This window comes from Apis mellifera, linkage group LG1, assembly GCF_003254395.2.
Source record: "Apis mellifera strain DH4 linkage group LG1, Amel_HAv3.1, whole genome shotgun sequence".
Taxonomy (NCBI): domain Eukaryota; kingdom Metazoa; phylum Arthropoda; class Insecta; order Hymenoptera; family Apidae; genus Apis; species Apis mellifera.
The window spans coordinates 17,237,864-17,265,817 of record NC_037638.1 but is presented as its reverse complement, the minus strand read 5'-3'; the positions used below and the strand labels follow the sequence as shown (position 1 = coordinate 17,265,817).

The 27,954-nt window shown below is 34.0% G+C and overlaps 1 long non-coding RNA gene across 3 annotated transcripts in view; it reads right to left on the bottom strand.

Moving 5' to 3' along the window:
* Positions 1 to 2,304: 2,304 nt before the first annotated feature.
* Positions 2,305 to 27,954, bottom strand: part of LOC102654698 — an 88,696-nt gene continuing 63,046 nt past the window's right edge. Inside the window, exons 2-5 of one of the 3 annotated variants that reach the window (XR_412113.3) lie at positions 18,685 to 18,758; positions 3,345 to 4,270; positions 2,669 to 3,264; positions 2,305 to 2,588 (exon numbers count right to left, since the gene is read on the bottom strand). This is a non-coding gene — a long non-coding RNA (uncharacterized LOC102654698). Of the gene's footprint in view, positions 2,589 to 2,668; positions 3,265 to 3,344; positions 4,271 to 4,414; positions 4,997 to 18,684; positions 18,759 to 27,954 lie in introns of those variants that run through there. The other 2 variants (XR_412116.3, XR_412112.3) reach the window with 2 other exon arrangements.

Genomic DNA, 27,954 nt, shown 5'->3' with positions numbered 1-27,954 from the left:
TTCCTTGACACTTTCGAAACTGATTTAACGGTGCAATAACCATTCAAGTTTAAACCAACCAATCAATTATCTGTTCACTTATCAAAAATTCAAAAATATCTCTCTATCCAGATTTATTTCTCGTCAATTGCAAAAATTATTATTTACAAATTTTTTAAACATTATTTTAAAGTTATATGATTATTACTATAATTGTCCATTCTAAAACTAAACAACTTTCTCCAATAATTAATTCTTTAATAATAACTCGTCTTAAGATACATTTATATTCTCAATAATTATATATATAATTGGAAAATTAATAATAAATTTCACATGTTCCTTGGAGGATATGTAATCGCCCCTATTACTTCAAACTGCAATCAAAAAGCGTTAATCCATTTTTTAACGTAACACCGTGTCATCGATCGAACGGGAATCCATCAATTGGATCTCGTAATCCAATCGCAACGGGCATCCATCGAATTTCCACAGGAATTACGAGAATCGCGGTGAATTCAAGCGTCAACCTCCTCCTCGTATCAGGTGTTCGAAGATAGAGGATTTTCACGCGACGAACGCAATCCTTGGGCGTCGCTTCGTTTGAGAAACTGCCTTCGCTCCTGCTGGCAACTTTGTCCCCGGTTCCCTTACCTGAGCGCAGATTTACGAGGCCGCGTTACGCTCGCCAAGAAGAAGGGATGAATAATGGCGCACCTGGCCCGACCCAACCGTTGCCGGGTATTATTCGCGGTTTGCCGGGGAAATTATCGAGTTACGTGTTTAATTGTGTAGCTTCTATCCGACAGATATTGCTCCTTCCGTTTTATTCGATTTTCTTTTCCCTTTTTTCCACGGCTCGAGTTGTGACTCCGATCGTAACTTCGTTCCCTTCTTCTTCGATCCATTTCAAATTTTCACGGTTCCTCGATTAAGAAACTTTCGAGAGAGAGGGAGGGAGGGAGGGAGGGAGGGAGGGAGAGAGAGATCTTCGAGATGATTTAAATTGAGAAATTTGTTTGGAGGTGGAAGATATTTTCTGATTCTGATCTTCGATGAGGAATGTTTTGGGAAGAATATGCTTTGCGCGTTCGATGGAGCGAGGCGAATTTATCACGGTGAATTATAGAGTTCCTGTTTTCGTGGATGGAAAAATCGTTGAAATAAATATATTTGAAGAAAAATTCTAAGGTTTTAAGGATTTGGTGAAATGAGCTATTATGACAAACTAATGGATTAATAACGATTATTGAAAATTTAGTAAAGTAATTTAGAATAGGAAAAAATTATGTATTGAACGATAAAAATATTTGATTTCCTTTGAGGGAAATTATTAGATTTTCTCGTGGTGCTCGTGAAACATTCATTATCGATCGATCGAAATCAGTTCAAGTGTCCATCCATTATGGATATTTCAATGAAAACACGGTCGGTCCAAAGGAAACGTCTGCTACGTTCGAAAAATCCTACCGTCGTTGCGGTAATAAATCGTGGGATTTGATAATACTTGGACGAGAAATCGATATATCCCATAAGCGTCTTGTCTTTGCCCAGAGAAGATATATCGTTCAACGATTGCCAAAAGTTGTCAAACTTTTAAAAATTACGCGATGATTGTCAATGATTATCATCATCGAAAAAAATGCAACGAATATTCCTCTAAAAATAAATATTCCATATACTAATGTACTTACACTTTGTCGACAACGATCGAAAAAAAATAATAATTTTCCATGGAGAAATTTACATCTCCAATCAAATTCTTATTATCACGATTTATTCTTAAATAAACTTGGGAAAGATTTAAAATTATTATTTGACGAACGTAAAATCTTTATATAAATTGAAATATATTCTTTGAAATTCGACGGAACGGAAGGGACAGCAAACAAAGATCAAACAGCTTTCTTAAGGCATTCCAGTTTTGCGAGCGATAAAAATGCTTGTAATGTTTAAATCTTCACCCTCATGGTTGGAGTGGTAATGGAATGGTTCGTTTTAAAATCTCTCTGCGTGGCTCCCGTTCAACTTTACAAAGGGTTTGCCGGCAACTTCGGTTTCGTTCAATTGCTCCAGTTGGCCGGCCAAGAATTACGTGGAAAGTATTTTTGGCCGCCTACACCATACACCCGGTTGATCCACGCCAAATACTTGTCACGTATATCGGGTCTTAATCTCCTTTAAGTTTCCGTTAGAAACTCCGTGGCGCGGGCTTAAGGGATACATACAAGTTTTTTGGCTAACGGTCTTGGAATAGACAAGTGAGAAATGGATGGGGATGGTTGATATTATAGGAAAAAAAAAAAAAAAAAGAAAGATTTTTAATCTCTAAATAGTTTATTTAAAATCTTACAATACAATATTGGGGAAGATATTAAAGTATTAAGATTGTGTAATTTGAAGTTGATTTGTTGAAGAACGCAGAAGTAAGAAAATGGTACTTTTCGTCGTTTCCTTTCAAGAGATCGCGCCGTCTTGAAATATGCATATTTGAAGACGGTTCTTGAATTTCAGAGCAAAAATTTTTCATTCCCTTTTCCGGTGGGTTAGCCACGTTTTCAAAAAGACCTCTTGAAATTTTATGATAAGACGAGTGCAAAAAATATATTCTGAAAAATGGTAAAATAATGTTTTAATATAAAGGAAATAAAGCGAGTAATAAAAAAATCTTAATAATTTTTTATCATACTGATGTTGTAATATTAAAAAAGAAATGGATATATTTTCTTTAAACATTTGTCGAATATTTTAACAAAGTAATTGCTCAAGATCGATCATAAAACTGGAATATCATGTAACATATTGATCTATATAATGATCCTCCAAACTTTTTGCCAATCCATCATTACTAATCTTTCCCATTACTAGTTCAAACTCAACTTCCATATTATCTTTATAACCTTCGTTCAAAAATTATCCCTTAGTAGTAACTCTCTCTTACGTATTACAACAATCCAGAAAGTTTCATCGTTTCATCAGTCTATGATAATCTTCGATATAAGTACGCTTTCTTTTTCTTTTGTTTAACAGCGAAACATGTCCTGCAAATTGATCTCGAATTAGTAGAATTGATATTAGACGAATCGAAGAATTATCCAAATAATCTTTTTTCCTAGTTTCGTTCTCTTCATCGCTGCAAAATGAGATCGATTTCTATTCCTCTCAACGAGTTCTTCTTTTTCAGACGACATTTTTATCCGTGTATAGTACCAAGATGTTCCATTTAATTCCTTTTTTAATTCGATTTTCAATCATCCATGATTACCGTCCTCCGCTCCAATCAATCTGAAATTTTGAAAAACAAGATAAATATATAGGAAAATAAAAATACGATTTTTCATCGAAAATATATTTTTGGAAATTACTGAATATAAATTCTTGATCAATGATAATCTTATGTTAAAAACTCGTATGATTATTTTGATTTTTCACGAGGTTTACATGCGTATGCAAATTGAGATATCAAAGTTGTATTTGTTCGAGTTGAAACTGGGTTGCAAATAGGAAAACTTATTTTTCTCCACTTCTCAAGCATTGTGCGGTTGTTTTATAAATTTTTTTCCACGAGTTTACGAACCAGACCATTGTTTTATACATTCTTTATTTACTCTAACTTTTCATAGCTTTCCACGATTCCGTCTCGCAATTCTTTTATTTTCTTTCTGTATAATAATTCCAATTAAAAAAGACCGAGATAGACTATGCCAATTTTCTCGGCTCAGATCGAATTAAGAGGTATTTCTCAAAGTCGTATTTCTTTTTAATGAATGTCCCATCTCTGTTGTTTTGAAAAACTTGATTATACATCTCCCATAATTGTAAATGTATATCATGAATTCAATTTCTATTTGAAAATAAAAATTTCCACTTCGCTCTTTCACCCATAGGATTTAAAACTCAATTTTCTATCTCATCTATGTCAACGTTGAAACGCTCGAAGCACAAGTCAACAATGTCAGTTTCAGCATCAAAGAGGCCAACACACCGTAGAATCGCCATTCTGTTACGTTGCATTGTGGCCACGTTACACAAGGCGCTATCCATGCTATTGATACGATATAGATCAAGTGGATGATCATGGAAGATCTCGAATCAATTTCAAGAGTTTCAAGCAACTCGATGCAACGATAGCCATCAACTATCTAACTTTAGATAGTGTGCTTGTGTTAGTCAATTTGTTGTGTTACCAATTCGTTATTAATAAACGATAACTTAATATCATAATTTATATACTTGATATTATGTGGTCGATATGAAAGAGTAACAAATATAGAACACTTCCTTCTGATTTCTGAAAAAAAAAAAAAAGAAAAAATTAAAAAAATTTAGAAAATCATTATAGAAATTTACGAATTTTTTTTATAGAAAATACAAATTTTTTGATAGAATTATAATATATATATTAAGCAAATAGCCTTTTAATATCGTTTCGTACCTTACAATTTCCAATATGTATACCAAAATATTTTTTTTCGTTCTCCAATAAATGGTAGATTATAATACATCAACTGAAACTTCATGGAGTTGAAATAATCGATTTCGAGAAAGGAAATTCATTGAATCGATATTATGTTTCTTGGCATTCGATATGGTTCTTATATCCTTATAGATATTACAACAGCCTTGTTGGTTGGAATTGCACTAACCATGACTGTTACGCGAAATTAACCTATCGCCCAGAGAACATTGAAGCCATATTCTATTTCGTGGCTATGCTTGCGAATGTTACAAGATCGTATTATCTTATCATGTATCTTATCGTTCGTCTTGTAGATCGTATAAACGATGGATCCATTCCGCGCGAACATGTTCTACTTAATGATGTTGAAGATTTTCAAGGAGCTTCGATGGGGAGAAAATTTAAATTCTTGTATATCTTTGGAATTTTAATTTTTAAAGGAAAAGTCGCTATAAGCTCGAAATTCATTGTTTAATTTGACAGATGTCGAGAATATTAAATTTTTATTTGATTTATAAAATAATACATCACCTAAATTACGAATCTTAAAATATTTTTAAACGATCGAGGAATTTATTATTGTCTTTTATATACATTTGGTAATAGTAAAGGTAATAGTAAAGTTTAAAAACGTCTATTATAAATTTTAATTAAAATTAATAGTTTTAATGGAATTTAAAAATTCTCCTAATGGAAGCACAGTAAATTATCTTCATTGCGGAATTTTATTATACATCGCCTTATTAATAAAAATACACGAATTTTTATCAGTAATTAATTCTTTTTTAAAAATTACTTCATTTGATGAATATTTACATTTACATCCCTTCTTCTTTTTTCGTATCTCTTCACGACTTGACACACATCCAACCGCTCGTTTTCGAAACTCATCCTTCAGACAGGAACAAGCGTATCGATTCCGATCGATCGTCTCTGTAATCCAATGCATCGTGTACATACCGTCACGAAATTTATTTATACCGGTGACGCACTTTAGAGCATGCACCGATCGATTCAGTTGATCGAGCTTCGATACCGATGATTGGAATTACAGGGCGATCGATTCCTCGAAACTGCTAAACAAAGCTTAATGTAACGCCACCTGGTAAACTCTTTAGCCGGCGCAGGGACGCCAGTTAACTCTTCTCATGCACGGTGAAACGGTATTTCAAGTGCAAGCCATTAAGCCCTCAACACTGGCGGATAGTGATTAGGTCCAGGGGCTAAATCCTTGTGTCGGTGTTGGTGTTCAGTGAATTTAATCACGCCGCTCTCACGACAATGCTGCATATTCCTGCCGTCAGGCTACAAAGATAATTGCGCTTCCCGCATTAATTAGGTATTCACCGTTCCTTCATTTGCTCGAGCTTCGTTTCTCCTTCGCCCAACATGCCACGATTTGTCTCTTTAAATTTGATCATTATCGATTATCGCCCTATCACCGATTACGCGAATCCCGGCTTAAGAATCCTGCTTAGCCATCGGAACCAGCAACAAGTTGCGTGCGAGCGTATAATCGAGAATAGTAGCACGTCCATTTTTTTAGAACAGGAAAACTTGAACATTTCTGATCGCTATCCGCATTTAGCAACAAGTATTCGATCCCGTATTTTAAAGTAGAATCATTTCTCTAAAGTTGGATGGAAAAGATTTTATTTCTCTATGTATATCGAATATCGATTATTACAAATTTGGCAGAATCGAATGATTAAAGATATCTATACACGACTCGATTATGAAAACGAAATTAAAAAGATCTCTTATCATTATCAATTGTTAAGGTACACTGCGTTATCCAAGTATACAGATAAAAATTCCAAATTTCTAGTTTTATTCAACCATCCAAACTGTCCCCTCTATTTCATCATCAATCAATTATAAAAACCTGGCGACGCGCGAGAAGACGCGTTCTCCATCACGCGGGGAAGATTTACTCCCGTCAAAAACGCTGTATCACGGTAAAACTGTGGACGGGCGACGATTTAGAGGGAAACATTGTGGACAGGCCATTGACGGTGGTAAACATTCATTAAATTTATCTGTGACCGCGTAATTTATATGACCGCCGCGTTGCGGTAATTAACGTGGATCATGGATTCGTGTGTACGTGATCCCGTGACACGTGCGTAAAAACGCGAGGGAGGGAGGGAGAGGGGGAGGGGGACACGCGGCCATCCGTGAACGATTTTCATAATTCTATTAAGCGTCTACACAACATCGCGTGTTGGAAATTTCATTCTCACCCGGCCGTTTTCGGATATGACGCGAATTGTGCGCGATTATGGAATCGCGAAACGTACTTAACCGTGTTACATCACGCCGAGCCAGTATGCAGTAATGAAGTGCGAAGCGTAAAATCTTTTATGGAAATATCTGGGCATGTAAATGGGTTTCAATTACACTGATGAATGAAAATGAGGAAGAGCGTTGCAAGCGTTTTTCCTTTCCTTTTTTGTGACTCGTTAAAAAACGCGTGATTTATCAACATTATATATATATATATATATATATATATATTTTTTTTTTTTTTACGCGGAATAAGAGTGCATTAAGAGAGGAATTGTGAATGGAAATAACGGTGGATGGAATGTAAATTAAAATAGATTTTTCGTGTTATGTTATTTTTTTATATTTATTTATTTTTTTTACTCTGGCCTGGATACGATACAGTGATACAATGGAGAATGGAAGGGGAAATAAAATGCGATTATTCTGCGGTGTTTGAAATAATAAAATCAATGGAGAATTCAATAGAGATAATCTCGCTCGTAATATCGTTCTTTAAAGTACATTTCTTAAACGAAACCTTTATATCGAATTATTATTCGGATTTTCCCGCCCGAATATAATTATTCTTACAGTGACAGCGTTATTTTAAGAATAAAATTAATGGCGGCGTTTTTTCATTCGAAAATATCACGGCCCATTGAACGATATTGAGATAAAGAGGTAGTCGATCATCGTGCCAGCCGGATCGTTAGAAAACAATCTACCGGCTTGTATGAACCGAAAAGCATTAATCATTTCCTGTCGCCCTGAAATTATTCGATCGATTAAATTCGTTCTAGTTCGCGCATAGGTGGAATGCATAAAGCTTATTTTTTTTTTATATAACGAAAACAGAAGAAAACAGAAACGATGAAAACTGTTTTTATGAAATTGGAAAAAAAGAAAAGAAAAGAAAAGAAAATAGAAAACTGAGAGGAGACGATAAATCCGATGTGCGTATGATGTTACGAGGATCTCTAAATATTTTAAAGATATTTACAACAGGATTTTACAACAGGAAATCCTCGATAAAACGATCGTGTAAAAAAAAAAAAAAAAGAAAGAAAGAAAAAAAAGAGGAGGAAGAAGAGGGTTCCTAAAAAGAAGAGGGTTCCGCAAAGAAAAAAAAGTACACACACCCTCGGGGTGAAAAACACGAGATAATGCAACGACCCTGAACAAACGAGAGCAGCACGTGGATTTAAGCAACGTAATTAGACGTTTCAGTATACACGTTTAAAAACACGTCACGTACGTGATACATAGAAATAAAAACTGTTTGGCATGTGGAGGAAGTTGTGGTTTTTGTCTTTTACGTGTGTATCGTGGTTCGTTAAACGATTAATTATACACGAATTAATTAAAAGAATCATACTATTAGTTTTTCTCTTTAAAAATATGTCGTTATTATTAATATAATTTGGAGATTTTCTTTGTGATCTTTTCATAATTTTTATTTTTGTTCACTATAAACTATAAAAGTGTATATATATTTTTCTTTTTTAACCCAATCGTTGGGCAATTTATTTCGATGTTATCTAATAATAATAATTCTAATAAAAACAAGCCTTTTAATTATCACTTAACAAAATCGAAGATAGAACGATGAATCCACATTAGAAAAGAAAATCTCAATATTCTCAAACAATTAAAAGTTTCAATCTTCAGATATCCAATATGTCGCGAATGAGATCTCCTAGCTTTGAAAGCTTTCTGAATATTATTACGAATAAAATGTAATCTCGAAAGTAATCGACGAAATACGATATAAAAAAATTAAAGGGGATGATGGAAAGACGAAGAAAAGGAAGAATTGGTAAAAGATGCCTCTCCCACCGAATCAGCCTTTTTTTTATTGTCGCCATAAATCGAGAACACGTATCATTTCTTCGAATACGGTCACAGAGGGGGGAAAAAAATAGAGAATCATGCATGATCGTAAAAAATCGGCATTTTTCTTTTGCAAAAAAAAATTTACTCGATCGAAAATCGATATCGAACTCAAGGACCGAGCTTTTTTGCGGATATTTATAGTCAAAATCGTTTCTTATAAAAATTTCAAATTCATCGAAATCTGTTTGAATCCAATTTCGTATCTATATAAATGACGGTCTGTTTAAACATATTTGCATAATATTTTCCGTCAGATTTGTCCGATCGCATTTTCGGATGCTATGGAACTCGTTACACCGGAAATGGATGGATCCTCCCACAATCGATTCCGTTAACAAGTCGTGACAACATTCTTGCAAAAATAATATTTCATCCGGTTCGATATCGAAAATTGCCTCGTTCCGTGATTAATATTTTCGTCAATATTTGATACGATTCGATGGTTTAGCTTTCCATGTATTTTCCTACATACAGAGTTTCGTGGAGCAATAATATTTTATAAATTTTGAAATTATTGTATTTTAATTCTATTATTATCAAAAAGTTTTATATTGGTTGAAAATGAAAAGTTAATATCAGTTTCGTATTAATATTGTATTATATATTAGTTTCATATTAATAAAAATTTTATTTTATATTGGTTATATATTGGATTCTCCGGAAATTGATCATATCTTTATGAAATTACAGTGTATATGTAGAACAATCTAACCTCTCCCCGTTTTCTTTCCTTTCGACGACTTTAATATCTTTTTCAAACGACCAATGATAAATATATCCCCAAAAGAAGATCAATATTTCCGTGACTTCTCACGGCGAACGTGCACAGGTCTCGTGTACGGAACTCGTGTTTCTCTTTTTTCTTTTTTTTTTCCCCACTCCAATCATTCCCACCGTATTTAATCGCAAAGTCCGTGATTGTTCCTCCATCAAAGTGGACACGAAAAGGGGGAAAAAAGAATATCAATCGGTCGTCGAATCGGTTGACAGCCGGATTCTGATTAGACAAACGAGTTCATCACGGCGGAATGCGTTGTTTATTTTGCGGCGGCCATAATGGATGTTGCCGGTTGGCCATCGGTTTTTCGCTTGAATCGATTTTCCATCGACATGCAAATCCGCCCATGTCTCTCATCCGCCTCATCTTTTTCCCGCCCACGATTTTGTATCGGCCCCGCGTTGACTGAGGTATATCGATTCTGCTGACACAGAACCGGCCGGACAACCTTGCCCGTGATTTTCTGAAAGCAATTTTTTCACTCGAATATTCGGTACCTATTATCTTTTTTAAGGGGATACCCGAATATAGAGAAGGATTCCTGCGCGTCAAAGCGATTAATCTGCATTTGAATGAGTAGAAGTAATGAATGGATTGCCTTTTCTTTTTTAAATATCGAAATAATACCCGTTATAGTCGTTCAATTGACTGGGAAAAATATTTAAAGGAAGCAATTTTCTTCTTTTTATTAATACCTATAAAATTAAAAAGGTTATTATTGTAAGGTTAAATTGTAATTCATTGGTGATCTGAAAAAATAAAATATTATTAAAACTTTTTTCTAACATTCATGAAAAGATATTTAAAAGAAAAAAAATTGTTTGAAATTCGACTGTAAAAATATTTAAATCTCGATACATACTTTCTATCTGAAGTATTATTACTGCGAAATGTGTTTATGTTTCTTCATGGAATAAATTCATATCTGTTTAATGGAATCAGAAAATGCTCATCCGATTTACGTTGTTAGTCGTGGCCTATTTTTGACGATTATAATGAATAAATTGCAATAACTTCGTTGCTCCATAAATTAATAAGTAAAGTGGATAAGCTTATCCTACATATAGAGATACAAAATTATACGAGCACTTTTTGTACATGCATTCCAGTCAACTTTTCTCTTTTAATTATTGAATATTTATTCGAATATTTCGTGCTCAATGTATACACATATTTTCTCTTTTTTATATTTTTATATATTTTTTTTTAAATATTGTGCATGGTATAAAATATTCAATATCTTCAAGTCCTTTGATTTTTATTAATTTAATAAACACGTTTCGTTTCAATTTTTTCTATATTTTTTTTATTTTATCACTATTATTAATCTATAAAAATATAAATCGATGAAATAATTATCTGTGAATTAATATCAGAATTTTAAATTATCTTAAAATTAGAGAAAAAGAAAAATTAGAAAAATCGAAAATTTATTAATTAAACCATAAAATATATATTCTCGAATATTTATTCCAGAATAGTGCTTTTATTATATTGGATAAAATTCTATTTTTATATAGTTGAAATGATATTTGAGAGACAAATGTCGAATTTTCGAATTACTCATCGATTAAACGCACAAGCATTATTCATTGGCATTCGTCCGATTAAAATGAAAGTCTTTCACTGATTTTCCATGATTTATCGGATCGCAACCTCCAAGTGGTCGCATTCTGCGTGCATTTATCGGTTGCAGCGGCAGTAAGTTACACCGAATTTCAATCGAATCTACTCGATTACGCGAGAACCGACCACATTTTCCAATTCCAGAATTCGGGTTAACCGTTTCCTTTGACGCGGTTAGTTGGCCGTTGTCTAATGAAATTACACTCTGAGAACGTCTCAAATTGTACGAGACATGCTGTTTTGTAATTCGAATCCGTCACGTTGTTGTGCAATGCTTCAGTCCTTCGAATTGGATCAATTTTCAGAAAACAACAGTGATAATAAGTAAAATTGTTATAGAAATACATATTTTTCTTCTAACGTTAATTTTATTATCTGTGATAATTGAATGTTATAAACAAATTATAATTACGATATAACATTGCAAGGAAAAATTAATAGAATAAAGTTCCATCCATAATCCAGAATTCAAATGTCTATTCCAAAAAAATGACGTATTCCTCAAAAATAGCTATTTCTTATGATAATTAAATGGATAACTCTTAACACAACATCTATTACAACATCTTAAATATTTGATAATAATATCAATTTTATTTTTCTTCGTCAAACGAACAAGAAAACTTCCATTCCATTACAAATATTCCGTGGATCGTCGTCACATGTTTACATTCGTTTGGAAACCATCCGATCGCTGAACATTTTTCCGAGCGATGAATGCCTTCCAATAAAACTCTGATTCATCAATCGAAGCACTCACTTTCCACAAATATCCCCCAGGAACTTTCCAAACAAATATTCATTTGCGATTTATTCGTTTATCGTGGTCAACATCCGATTGTCAGTTTCGAGGATACGTTTTATCTTTTTCTCTTTCTGTCTCTCTGTCTAATCCTTCATCCAACCATTTATCGATTTTTGGAAAGAAAAGTATGGAAAGATACGATGTTTCCTCGTGCGATCTTTAAACTGTATCCATCAATTCTGTGTCTCGAGGAGAAGAGATTCCGATTACAAGCGGAAACCGTTTCAGGACGATTACCCCGAAGACTTTCACGAGCTGGCTGCATTATTCATGTTTTCCAGGCGTGGATCTACATGGGAATCGTCCCTGCCACGCTCGTGTATATCGCGGTTGATTTACAAAGCAGATTATTGGCAGCGTTTCCTTTCATCGCGGAACACCGATGACTCGTCGCGGATTTCTCGCGTCAATTCTTTTTCCTCTCCGAGAAGAACGAAGTTTGTTGGAATTCATGGAAAAGAAGAAATGAATATCGGATTATGAATCGATGAAATGTGATTCCAGATGGAATTATTGGGCAAAGAAGAATTTAAAATAAAGTATCGAGTTATTTGTAGATAATTATGTCTCTTGTAATACTTACTTACAGATACTTACCATATCTTTAATATTGTATCTTGATGTTCAAAGGATTGAGAATCATAGAAGTCTAAGTATGATGGAACTGTGCTATAATTTCATTCATTATCTCAAGTTATTTAATACTTCAATATATTAATTATAAATTAAACAGGGAATATAAAAATGCAAAAAATAAATTCTCTTCTTAAATATAATAATAATAATTTTTATCTGATTTATATCACTATGATTCTCAGCCTCTTGTATTACGATATGATAAAATAATTTCATACTTTTATATCTTGTTCTTGATTGTCTAAAATGATAGAACAAAATTAACCTTTTTCCATGCATCATATTTCAGGAGATTAATAACTGTTCCGGTTTCGTTCGCTCAAGATAATCGAATCATAATTAATTCATTCTCCAGGTTACTTTCCATATTCATCAATGAACCAGGCAGTCACGTTTTCGCGACATTTCGAAAAACAGGGATTCGGTGCAACTAATTCAGAGAGAGCAACGCGGATTCACCGGCGAGCGTGCATCTTATCTCCCCCGAGAATGAAACTCCTGCCAGTGATCGTTGTATCAAAGCGAATAATTTAATGAATAGCGAATGTCCTTTCCTCCACTGGATTAATGCAACACAATTGTAGCGAAACTTTACGCGCGATCTGTACATCATTTTTCTCGAAAATATTCCATTTTGTCGATAATTTAACGAATTGGAAATCCGTTCCACGTATTAATGAAACGTCGTGCAATTGTAATCTCCGTTAAATTTCATATGTTATGCGGGATGCATAAATTATTTTTGAGAAGAAATTTAATTTCTGGAATAATTTGACATTTTTATGATATCATATATGATGTCATATAATCAATATGGGTGGTATTTTTTTCTTTTGCTCGAGAGAAAATTCTATATTCAATTTTTTGCACTGCTAATAGTAATTGCGAAATAATTGACTATCGACGCATTTCAATTTTAATTTATTTCGCATGCGTCAAATATATTTCAGGACAGAAGGAAGTTAAATAGATTCTGTTAATGTAATGGAACGTGTTTTACATTTGTACAAACGAGAAAAAAATCCTGTCGTTTTGGCATCGTAATAGGCATCCTCGACGTTGATTGACACAGTCATCGTCCATCTCTCGTATCGAACATCATTTGTCAGTGTCTTCTACGTAACGGCGCAGCATATGTATCGATGGTCATCTGTGAAATTCATTCGAAATATCATTTCCTGCCTCGACAGAGACAAACGAACGAACGAGATTAAGCCTCTGTGGTTCGAACAATCATTCTTCCTATTGTAAAAAAAAAAAAATATTCATTAAATATAACTTATCCGATTAAATCATTTTCCTTTAACAAAATTCAATTCTTCCTGTTTATTCTTACCATTAACACATGTTCTTACAGGATTATCTAATCATGTTATAATTAAAGGCAAAGCACAATACATCTATTTCTTTCTCTATAAATTTCTATCATTTCTATCATTCGAATATCGACATTCAGCTTGTTAATCGTGTAATTACATATTCAACGCGAACCTATTGTTTCATTTCATCTAAATCGTGGGCAATTCATCACATTATTACAACTGGGAATACTTGTTCTGGATTAATGTCCTAAATTAACCCGGGGCCATTCAAACACGTTCGATCCCCATTTTGCCATGGCTTTAATGAACATGAATTTCCAAGCGAAGGTTTTAAAATCTACCCAATATATTTCCGCGGCTTATGTTACGTCTCATACAACGTGGTATTGTAACAGTACGCTTATAATAATCGTAAATAGATCCATTATAATACAAACGAAATTAACAAATGTCGTGCGCGTTATCGCGTGAAGGCGCGATGATAACATTTTCTAATTTTAGAAATCATTCCGTTCAAAATCGATTAATAATAATAAAATCTAATGCGAAAGTAAAAGCAAGCATTCCTATTAATTATTTTTCTCGTTGTCCTGTTTATTTTTTATGGCTTACGATTCGAAACGAACGGATTTTACTGGAAAAATAATTTTAATGAACGAAGGAAAAATCGAATGATTTTGGGAATTGAAAGTATTGCAGATTTTTTTTTGTATATTGTGTAATATTTGATATTAAAATCGTATAAATTGGAGAATTATTATTAATCGTGGATGGCAAAGGAAGAAATATTCTTTACCATCAATTGAAATTGTTAATTTCAATATTCTGGATTGTTTTGAATGAGATAATTGACCATTTATACATGTAATAATATTCTCGATTACAAAATTAGCATATCTGAAAACGAATAATCATTTCAAACAAATTGCAGCGAATAATTAACAATATCATTGGTCGAAAATTATGTAGTTATTTTATTCACAATGGTTCGTGCCAATGTATTTGGATAATACATACTAAATTCTTCCCCAAAATTAAACATTTAAAAGTTTCTTTCATTAAACATGTTCAATTAATATTATTTGATAAATGAAATCCTCTAAGTTTTCATTAATTTTAAATCAATACAAGATCTTGAACGAAATATCATTAAAAATGATATTTAATCTTGATTTAATTACGTTTAATAAACGTTTCTATTTGCTCACACAAGCAGTTTATACAATTATTAAATAACAATTAATTGCATTATTAATTAAATACACAAATGAAATTATCGAAATAATCTCTGGCGAATCGATTGCCAAACAAGATGAACAATATTAATGACGAACACGTTTCACGAATTTTCCTAAATATTAAAGATACACTCGTAATAAAATACAAATATTCGCGCAATCACTTCTTAAAAATACTATAAAATATATCTATCCTTCGTTTCGCGTGATTTTCATCAAAGCTGTGGAAGCTGTGATACTTGTTGCGCAGGATGACTTTGATTCACCGCCCCCGTTCTTTTTTGGAAGGCATCACGTTAGTTATCATGATCGGTAGATACGCGATAAGCCGCTTTGTCTTCGTTTCACGGCTTATCCCGTGTTCACGTATGTATGTAAACAAAGACACCGTGTATGCGCTCTAATGAAACAACATCCCGTTTTGCATTCTTTTTTCTTTTTTCTTTTTTCTTTTTTTTTTTTTTTTACACATGAATCGAAAGGCTTTCAGCTAGGCTGTTTGCCTTGTTAACCGTGTCTCTGGCCACGTTTGAAGTTTACGGCCACAGCTCGATGCGTCGAACAAAAAACCGGGTAGAATTCGAGATCAAAAACTTGAAAATTTACATCGCCTCTCCCTCGCCGTTATTTCCGCTATCTATCCATCTTCCTTCGTTCGCTTGCCCATTTAATCTCGTAATTGGCTTGAAGTCTGTTACAGAGGAGGAACGAGAAATAATTTTAGGTGGAAAATGGTGATGGAGCGATGAACATAGGGAAATATAAACGTGTGAAACGAACTTACGTGATATATTTCCGTGTGAGTAATTTCAGTTTCATAAAGGAAATTGTTTGGGGGAAATTTTTTGAAAAATTAGATTTGAAGATGCTTTTAAAATGCCATTTTGCAAAGTCCAATTATAATTATGTATTAATCAAAGAAATTTGAGGGGAAAATATTGTATTGCAGCGGAACAATATAATTAATAATGTTATGGAAAACATTATTATGAATGAAATTTTATTTTCTCTGTTATGAGAGACGTCTGATATATGCATTCCTCTTTCATATATTCTCTGGAACACATTCACTTGCATACAATTTATGAATTAATGAATAATCTTGTAATATTATGAAAAAGAAAAAACAATATTCGATAATTTTCAGCCAGGTTGTTTTGTTATTTATGTATAGAAAATTACATACTTATCAGAATTGTAATCAGGCCCCAAAGGATTCTGTGCAAAGAATCATTTCAAACATTTCTCTTGATTTTTCAATTAAACGTTTGTGATAAAACCTTGTCAACTATCGTAAAATTCATCACGAACTTGTAATTGATACGCAAAATAGGCACGTTAAACTCAAACGGAATCGAAATATGCATATTCCCAATGGTTTGTACGAGACGCATAGGGACTGTCCGAATTATCCTTGTTTTAATTAAACCGGATGATAAGTTTTAATTTAATTTATCCATCGTTGAAATCGTACGTGAACATTCCACGCAATGAATCTTCACGATACTGCGTACTATTTACGTTAAAGTTTATTTGGAAATAATACCACGAAGTAGTAATAATATCTTGTATTCGTTTCAACGAATCATCACCTATAACACTACGCAGATTAAAATATTTATAAACAGATATCTAAAAGTGTGTCGTGTTAAGAGTATTAAGAAACTCCATAAAATTTCCACAAATTCGCAATAGAAATTTTTAACAATGATTAAATCTGTTCAAGCTGTGTTTATTATCTTTCAAATATCATTTCAATTCGTAAAATCAATTACAATTCAAAATTAATAAAATTTTTCCACGAACATTTTGTTGCAATATACAGAAATATACTTTCTGAAAGCCTAATTCTCGAACAATTCCATTATACAATTGCATTAATTAGCAACAATCGTTTCACAATCAAGAAATTCCTCTCTTGTAAGCTTTTCGTCAATCTAACGAAACCTCTAAATCGGCGTATTCAAGGCAAACAGTAAACCACGGGGTCCTGAATAATTTCTGCAGGCTATTTCATCCCCGATTGTTGATCTTGCCCAACCTCTTGCCTCGACCTGCATCCGAAGGCAATATTTCGGAGGTCGATTCTGCGGCAAGCATAGGGCGCGTTTTACGACCGTTACCCTCGTCCAACAATCGGTATAGCGAATTTCCATTCCCGATCGACACCATAAAACTCACCTGTGACATCCCCAAGTCTTGGCAGAATCGAACGATTCACTCCACGAACCGTGATTTCGTTCTTCGTGAACGAAGGACGAGGATATCAATGAGATTATCATCGTTTCGCATTCTTGATATTTTTCTTAGGTTCCTCTTAATAAGAATTCTCGTAAATTTTAATCCAACAATTTGCCGTAAATTAATTTTACTTGTATCTAAGAAGTTAGATAGAAAGTTGGATTATTTAGGTGCTGTCGAATCGGGCCAGTTTCTCTAAGGAGTGTTTGTTCTTGATTTAGTGGGATGATATGCAAGGAGTATGTTATAACAGGGTAGGCATACAGTATACGGGTTGTATGTACATATTTGAGTTTTATGATGGACGAAGAGAGAGGATATGGAAATGTATTTGATGTTTATGCAGTTGAAATTGACTCGAAAACTGAATGCGCAGTGCTAATTTGCAATTAAGAAGTAGGTATATGTAATATCTTTTACGATATATAATTTTTATAGATTTCAAAAGCTTAAGATAAAATTTTTAAATTGATTAAACATCTTCAACATGGTAACACAGTGAAATTTTTATAATATTTTTCCAGAAATAAACATATCTGTTACGTAATTTGGCTTAAAATTCGATCAAATTCTATTAAAATTAGGAAAACTTTAAATCGTTATAACTCTGTAAGTAATGACTTCCAATCAATCAATGAACGATCATTAGAAACGCTGAACCTTGCCCTTTAAAACGCTTTTTGATTTATCTCGATACGACTTCCGGTTGCCGAGATATCATCGTGTAAAGAAAAAGGTAATTTTGAACCGTTTATTATCTTCGTCCTTGTCGCTTATTCGGATCTCTCGCTCGCACCTTGTCTCACTGACCTATCTCAAAGTCCAGACAAGCGACAGACGCGATTCCTGGAAAAACAGTGCGCATTTCTAAGAAAAAATGTAGGTCAGTGTCGCGAGCCTCTATTCATAATTTTTACGCCGTGCTAATATGGATACTTTAAGTCTTTATATCTCAGCAACCGATTGAGATATCGGGATCAACCAAAAAGCCACTTCAATGGCATGACTTCCTCTATCTCTCGAGTCAGTTTTGATGACAAATTTTTAATTCCTTGTCACCTTTTTTTTTATATGAAAAGTTAAAATCTCATGTTAATATTTTGATATAAAGTATATAAGAATATTTATCTTATGTTTTTATATTTAATATAACTTTTTCTTTCGGTTTATTAATTGGAATATTTCAACACGTTTCAGCTACTTTAAGAACCAATCTAATAATAAATCGATCAATTATTAATCGTCTTTGTGGGAAAGGAATTTCATGTTATGAAGAAATAGGAACCAATTCTCGATATCTCTGTCCATAAATATCTCAGTGTCGATTTTTATTCTTCGCGCGGAATCGATCCCAACGTGTTATTGGTACAAAGGAAATGAAAGATATCCGTGGCTTAGCGAAGCTATCATAAAGGAATATACACTGGTAAATGTATTACCTTCATCGAGCTTTGTCATGGAAGATGGCGACGGCTTCTTGGCGGATTCAATATCTTCCAGTTTCACGCTAAAACTGAAATTGTTGTCTTTAATCACACGAGGGTAAGTTTCCTCGGCTTGCGAACATCAGGGCAGGGATGAACAATAATAGCTATTAGATGCGACAGGTTAAATGGCAAACTTTTTTGATTTTGTGGACATATATAGTGGATAACAGAAATATCTTTGTGGTTGATTGTGGTTCGTTAGAACCAATAGTGGATTGATAGCGTAATTTATTTAATTAAGATAATTTTTAAGATAGTTTGTTGAAAAATATAATTTATAACTGATTTTATTTCGTAATCAAAGTATTCTTGTGATTCATTTAAAAAATTGATCAATTTAAAAAAATATGAAAGAAATGAAAAAAAAAGAAAAACTTTTTCATACGAACTCGACGATTTTCAATTAATGAAAAATGTAATGGATTTGCAATCACAACAGAAGCAAATAATTACAAATTATAAGTATTATTTTACGATTGTATCGTCAATGAAGTATAATATTTTTATCGAATATTTCTCCGGTTGATATATTTATATTTCATTTAATTATAAAATAACACCGTCCTATAAAATTAAATTGAATATCTGAATGATATTTATTTATATAAGCTTTAATACACAATATTTCCATTATAAAATAAATAAATAGAATAAATACTGGGACGATCAGATTTTGCTTAATAAAATATTTGAATAATATAAATATTACATAAATATTTAAGTAACACATCATTTTATCCGATTTTAACGTTCCCAATTCCCAATGTTCCTTCAAAAATAAATATTGTTTCACAATTTGAAATTATTATTTTTTTATCCTTATTTCATTTAAATCGATTCGCGTCCAAGGACAATTATTTCGATATAAAATTACACGATCAGACGGGTATTGAATAGAAATAATTTCAAAGAAGTAATTTCCGATAAAATCTCGATAACATGCGTTCTGAATAATGGCTTTTAATAATGCTATTCGAGTATCCATAACTCAGCACACCTAGAACTGACTCGGTAACTTTTGCTTCACTGATAATTCCCCTATTCATCATTCTTTTCACACTTCTTCGAACCAGGCCCTGTTCATCGAGAAAGAATGGCTCGAAGCCTATCAGAAGCGTCTAGAGTTCGAGAAGTGCGACAAAAAAAAGAGAGAATGGTGTACAGTGTTCTCGGAAATTGATCTCGTGAAACAAATTAATTTTTATCATGGATGTATCAAATTTCGTGTAAGGAAATACATCTTTTTTTCTTTTCTTTTTTTACTCTATGAAACCATGTGTTACATCGAATTTTGAATATAATTAAATGACACGAGTATTGTGTTTCTTAAATTAAGCATCAAGGACAGTATTTCCATGAAAATATATTTCGTACTTTATATTCAACGAGAGTAGATCAGTCTTTTTGCTCGAAGATTTACGAATTAAATATTTGAATAATAAATAGAAGTATCTGTAAAAAAAATAAATTAGATTGCATTAATAAAAATATTTTTTGAAAGAGAATAATTATTCAATAATAATAATAATTATTCAAAAGGATTCTTGCAAATTTTTAACATTCAAATTCCTTTAGAGTAAAAGGAAATGAAAATATATATTTAATACTTAGACTTGCTAATGATAACAAATTATATATTTTAACGATAGAATAAATTCAGCTTGAGTTTAATTAAATCATCGTTATTTTATGAACGTGATAGTTCATCATAGTGAAAACATAATATCGTGTATTTTAATTCATTCTAACGTGAAACACGAGATTCCTCCTTCCTTATTTTTCGTAAAATATGTGCGATATTCAAGGGAATACTTTCAGGTAAATTATTCTATTATCTGGAAAGACGAATCCAAAATGAATTTATATATTTTCCACTCACGTAACTGGAAAATTATAATGTTATATTTTGCAAGACATTTAAAATCGAAAAAAAATTCCCCATGGGAAATAATATATATGTATTATCCCCCCTTTCGTTTTTTATTATTCAAAGAATGTTATACATTTCATGAAATTACGTGAAAAACTATACGAAAATAAAAACGTGTATATGCATATTAATTTTTTTAATATTTATACTTTTATTTTAACTTATAAAACTTTTAACTCGTAATTCGTAGAAAAAAAAAATAGAACTTCTAACTTCTTTTTAGATTAATTTTCATCCGGAGGAAGAAACTGAAAACGGATCGAACAAACACAAGGAACGATGGTGCACAATTTTCATTCATTCCTACCACGTTTGGCTATTCTCTTCGAGAGAATCCCGATCCCGTGACTCTTTTATTATCCGCGTTCGTTTCTTTCGCCTTTATAAGTGCATTAACTTGGTTGCGCCCATCTCTATTCACGCGTTCGCTCTCCCCTTTCCATTAAAAAAAAGGACACTATGAATGTCCGCAAATTAAGAGACGTGCCGCGATACGGAAAAACTTTCATATACCGCGTAGATACGTGATTCGAGCTCTGCTTTTACCTCCATCGTTCTCCACGTCCATGACGATTCATTGTTCTATCACACATGTATATCGCACATATATCTCTCTTTTCCCCTCCCCTTTTCTTCTTCTCCCCTGTTCCCATCTCTATCTATTCTCCCACTGTCCACGAATATAGTTACGATTTTTTTTTCCACGCGTCGTCGTGAAATACTTAGCCGTGAGAAGTCTTTGTGCAATGAAACTGGCGCGAACCACGTCGCCTCCATTCCTTTTGTTAATCCATCCTTTTTCCTCTCCTCCTCCTTTTCTCTTCTTTTTCGACGAAATTTGTTCAGTTTTTTTGCGATACGCCGTTGAAACGGATTCGAAGGCGCGAATGTAATTGAAACGAAAGACATGCTTCCGCGGAATGAAAGCAATCGTCGCGATGAAAAAGTATAAATGTAAAGAGTTTCGAGTGCCGTTTCTTCGTAAGGATGTTGATGGATGTTAAGAACTTTTATTCGTATAATTAGAGTGATTTCGGTTATCAGAAAGAATACGTGTAATATTTATACTCGAAGAAATAAAGAGTTTCAATTCGATGTTCATTTAATTCATTCAATTATCTTTCGCACACGTGTTTTCAAATATATTTTTTATCTTCTCTTCTATTATTACATAATATCTCACATCATATTTTTATAATTTTACCTTTCATATTTCTGTAACGAACGTCTGAACGAATGATCGTCTCTGCGAAAAAATATATATTATAAAATATGATAAAAGTTTTTTCTGAAACTTAAAAATAACAAAATTCCAAACGTCACGCTATAAATTTCAATCTAAACAAGTAAATCTCATGCTTTGCTCGCAATATGTCATCAAAGGTGCGTCCTATTTTTTAGAATTATTCCGTATTTATATATATATATCCAAAACCATGGGGCTTGAAAAAAACCTTATTCATCCTAGTTAGATTTTATCTAAACTTATAACTCGCGAAATCAAACAAAGGTGTAGCAACAACAACGAGTTTGCCGAGAATTTTCCGTTGAAAAACATCGCGAGAATTTCAAACAAAGCGTAAAAACGACGGTCAACAGGATCCGCGAGAAGATTACCATCACCCGTTCGCGGAAATCGCGTCATTTTTCTACCGCTATTATCCGAAAGCGTATTCGCAAACGAACGAACCGAAGCTTCATCCCCTCCCCCTCCGTGTCACGTCGAATATCTCCCGCGAAACGTTCATCTTATATTAATTATTGTTCTCGGGGAAAATGCGCAACACGAGGATTATAAATTCGCTTGCAGCGTCGACGGATGAATTTTTTAACAACGTTTGGAAAGTTTAATTTCGAAGTGGAAATCCACGAGTGTCGCGGATAGGAATTTTGATCCGTGAAAGGGGGATGGAGAAATATGAACCGGCGCCAAGTTCCGCGGATGGAAGGATCTCCCTATGTCCAGCAGGCCCGCGTTTCCCCCGAGCTAACTTCCCGAGACACGGTTAAACCACGATTAAAGTGGCTCGTGGGCCAAGTTTTGAAACAAAAATATCGAAGTAACTTCGTACGTAAATATCGAGGGAAAGTTACGGGGGAGATGGGATAAATTTCGAAGAATTATTCGAAAATTGTTTGCCTCTGCGTGCAAGATTTTCAAATTATTTTGGTGGAAATTTATTTGAAAATTGTATTCGAACAATGGAATATTATATCAGGATATAACGAGTATTTCGAATCGATATTACCGATTATGTCGCGCATGTGAATCGTTTAAATATATATAGGAACGTGGGCGGATTCGGAACGAGCGTATTTTGAAAACAATTTTAATCCGTTTTGGTTAATTGAATTTTCCCGTTGCGCAATCGCGCCTCTTCTTCCTGTGGTCTCATTAAAATGCTTCGACTTTGCCACACTTCCCTCATTCTAGAGAGCAAATTTGCTTTTCAATCCGAATTCCGAAGATACAACAGGATGTGATAACGCGAGCGGACTTTAAAAATGGTATAATGTTTATAGCCTTGAAAAATAAGAATATAAAAGTCTGTAAATAATAAAGATATAAGTTAAAAAAACAGTAAAATCTTTGGCGATGTTTGAAAAGAATGGTAATTGATAACGCGTTTCAAAAAGAACAAAATGCTTAATTAATGATTCCTGAAATGATTTCAAACTTCGTAAAAATTTTCATTTCAGTTTTGTTAACGAGTTACTTGGCCAATCACATAGATAGATATTATTGCTTCGATTTGTTCGTTCAAATTCTACGACTCGTTGGCGGTACATATCCAACACTACCGTCTCTTGTTCCGCGATTGGCCAATATTTTTCGTTAATAACTTGTCGTTAACAAGACAAAAAACGGAAAAAATTACACAATAATCATATTACACCATATATAACCTCTTCTCAAATCCATCGATCTATAAAATATCACTTGTCAATTAAACAATTCTTCCAATTTTTTGTTTCGTGTCCGACATCATGATTTCGAATGAGAAGTCAGAGATCAAACTGTAAATATAACAGTCGAAGAGCAAACGACATGGACATTTCGATAACTTCTGCACTATTATTATGGCGTTTCTGCTAGGAAGGAGCAAGCCTATGAAGGGGGATGGCATAAAGGAAGGCTTCGAAACCGCGAACGCGATACAATTCACGTCGGCCTTTGCCCATCATTGTGGCCCCGTAGCTCATTGTCCCCCGTTGGATGAGGAGAGATCGTTTGTTCAACAGTGCACCCCTTTTTTTCCCCGATGGCTCAATGCGCCATCCTTGATACCGTTATCGAAAAAATATGAAGGATGACCCTTCACGATATAACCGTATTTATGACGTGACATTAACCTACTATCGAGCGGAATGAACGAATGCTTCTTTTTTTTTTAAGCTTTACTTTAGGCAAATTTTTACAGAGGATACCTTTTTTTTTATTCGCAGCGGAGAATTAATTATTCGTTTTCTGCGAGTAGAGGAGTAATTAAATTATATTGTAAAATATTTTCCCCGGTCGTATATCATTTTATTCGTGCCGTTACACCATGTCAGTAATAGCGAATCCGGTTTTGAAATTTCAACCTCTGTATACCGAGTGAGCGATATTACTGCCAGATGCAGAATGGCTTGCACACGCGGATCAATTGTGTGCGTTACTGACTTTAGATCTATTTCTGTGCCGGTGAAAATTCCAGTTCCGTTTTCAAGTGCGCATAAATCAACCATTCAAGTATTACATTTTCTTGCTCAGAATTAACTACCCCTGCTAAACGTTTATTTTTAAACTTCCCACATTACTTTCTAATATTTCTAATCCCAATCTTTCTCCTTCTGCTCTATCAAATTTCAAATTTTCAAACAACAAATTTTAACATCCAACTGTACTGTATAATCTTTCCTGCAAAAAAACAAAAAAAGGAATAATCATTCTGCGTGCACCACAACTCTTCGAGCGAGAAAAAGGAATCCTCTTTCGTTCCCTTCAGCCAGTCAATCCTCGAAGGTGTAATTCGAGTCGAGGAGCGCGATTCTCAAAGGAAAGGTGTGTCAATTCGCGAATCAGCAGCAGATTCGTCGCGCGAGATTCGGAAGAAAAAAGTGGAAGAAAAAAGTGTCGCTCTCCCCGGGGAACTCTCGGCTGCTAATTAATAAACGCGGCTCGCCGGAGGAGAGGCGGAATTAAAAAGGAGCGCGGGAAAATGGATGGAGGAGGAGGGATGGTGGCCGAGGAAATAAAATACAAAGCAACAACAACAATGATTCCCCTCGTTCGATACACGCGAGAGTGTGAATCGCTGCGATATCGAGGCAATTTTTATGTATCATCGAGCGCCTCTTCCATCCCCCTCTCCCTCTTCTCTCCTCCCTGCTCTTTGTCTCGAACCTGCGGGACGGCTTAACCGCGGGTAGCATTAACCTACTTTTTACGTTTTGCGCTCGAAATCGCTCGAGGATTATTTTAACCGTGGACCGCATTTCTGCGCGGGGGGGTGATGATTCCGTGGGGGTGTTGTTTCGATGGCGCGTACCCGATGGAAATTCTGTTTTCCGTTTTCGTTAAAAGTGTGGGAAGGAATCGCGTGCACGATGAATTGCACATGAAAATGAATATGTTAATAACGAATTATCGCGTAATTGGATTACGCGCGCATATGGGAAGTTGAATAATGAATAATTCTTGTTCAGGATACTTGAAAATATCGCCGGTATTCGGGCTTGTTTTATCCCTTGTTCGTATCCCCTGCAGGGATATTGTCGGGGAATTTTCATGAATTAATTCGGTCCACTAAATATCCTGTAGATATTATAAATATTATTTGAAGTGAGGATGATAATATTGAAATTTAATAATATTGAAAAGAATATAAATTTAAAATATCATTATATTTTTATTAATAATTTTTCTAGTTTTATACGAATATTCCAAGTTATGCACAATGATATTCTAAATGGAAAAATTTTTAATTGAAATGTATTAGCAACGACGGTAACGTCAAATATCCTGCAAAGAGCGTGTCTATTTTAAAAGAATATCTGTATTTCTTATCTTAATTAACGTCCAATTACCAATTAATTTTAAAATCGAGTTCAGAATTAAAATGCACAAAAAGAATTCCTTTTTCTTTTTGTGATTAAATAGAAAAAAATTTCTTTCGAAATTCTTCCTACTACGATGAAATTATATTATACAAATAAATGTTAAAAACGTACACGAGCAATAGAGAAGATTCTATAAATACATTTATATGCAAATTTATACATTCCTTACGCAATATTTTATGTTTCGACTCTTTCGATCGTATCGAGAGATTTCTCTTCAAAATTTCTACCAATTTTATTTTTTCGATGAGAGAACTGTTTTTCATAAAATGTTTCTTCGAAATTCGTGGATTAATATCATCCATTAAAATACTTTTTCAAAATTCCCAATAAATCACAAATGGAAATAAGATTTTCATATTTTCTTTTACACACGTGTCCAGTATATATATAAAGGTCATCGTCGATATGCACTACCACTTTAAATTTTGTCTCATTTTTCGCCGTTCTACGTTTCATTTTTTCTACTTATTGAAAATCAATATCCGCCACGAGGAATTTCGATTTTTATCACGAATATATCGAATACACTGCGAAAAGAATCAGTGTATAAAAGTGTTAAAATCTCTCGCACGATAGCTAACGATAATGATACTTCTATAATTCTTCATTTGGAAGAGAGAAAGCCAATTCAAAAATTTTATTTTTGAATGCAAAACCGAGGATCGAAAACGCGAAGGAAGATATCGTTTCGCAATTGAAATTTGCGAAAGAACCGCAGATAAAATCCGCAATTTTGGGATCGAAACGAACGAAATAAATTTTACCAGACACTCATGAAAACCAACCAGATACGCGTATTCCATTATTCCGCCTGTGTGTTGGGTAATTTCCACGCGTGACGCGGTTGAAATCGGGACGGGTCGGGAAAATTTCCATCCCGGCCGACGTTTGCAACATTTACACGGATCCCAGGGCCTGTTTCTCGATGCACGTCACGCGTAATCTTTGTGATCGACAACGAGAAACCAGGAATCCCAAGTGGCGAAAATTTCCAAGCAACCTCTCGTCGTATCGAACGACGAGTTCTGGGAGCCAGATCCAGCTTGTCATCCTCCGATGAACGTGAACTCGTTTCTCCCGCTTGTCAACGTCTTCTTCGACGAGCTTCCACCGGATCCATTTCCGCTAACTTCCTCTCTCTTTTTTTCTCTCTCTCCTAAACAACATCCTTTTTAACCTTTTTAACCTAAAAATCACGAGAGAATGGCGAAGAGTCGAGAGGATCTTTTAATAATCGTTGATTGGCATTGGGTGGAAATGTGGAAGAGGTGCGAGACGAATTATTAATGAGATGTAGGATAACTGTGAAATATATCGATAGAACGATGTAGAAATATAAATTTGTGGCGAGAGGATGAACGAACGATGGAAAAAAAAAATAAATAATTTCTCGAAACACGGACAATTCGGTTTCGATTATCTCGCTATAAGCTCAAAGTATAAATACAACAGTTTCTGCCTTTGACTTTGTCGATTTTCTCAATTCTTTGATATTTTACACTACTTTGCACGTGAATCGATCATCCTTTGTACAAACTGTCAGATTAAACGATTAACGAACAGCGAACGGGGATAACAAAACAATACGTTTTATCAAAAATTCCATGATGAAATTTATTTCATTTGTTGCTTTGTAGAATCCATTTTTACGTACCAATTTTTAAATACAAAATCGCTGAAAGGAACTATGGGATATTCGTAAAAATAAACGGTGGGAGGGTTTCCTTTGATTTATTTTGTCGCTCATGACTCAGATCCGAGTGTATTTTTGACGTCGCCGTTTCAGCCGTACGCTTTCTCCGCGATGTGTTCGCTTCGACACTTCAACCCCCCCGCCCTTTCATTTTTCTCTCGAGCAAAGCGTTACTCGCGCCCACGTAGCGAGAAAGAAGCTGTCCGCGAAAAGAAACAAATCGTCAGAAACGAAAATAGTTTAACGGGCAGTTAAAAGTTCCGTGGAGAATAGCGTTGACGTTAAAAACTCCACTCGCTGCGTTTTTTTTCTTCTCATTCTCTCTCTCTCTCTCTCTCTCCCTTCTCTTTAATTCACTTTCAGCGATGACAAGCCATGAATCGAGTTTCTATATGAATTTTCGCGTTCAAATATTGGAATAAAATTGTGACTCGTGTTAAATTTGCTCGAATTTGAACATTTTTCTTATAAACAGAAAAATCAATTTCATACA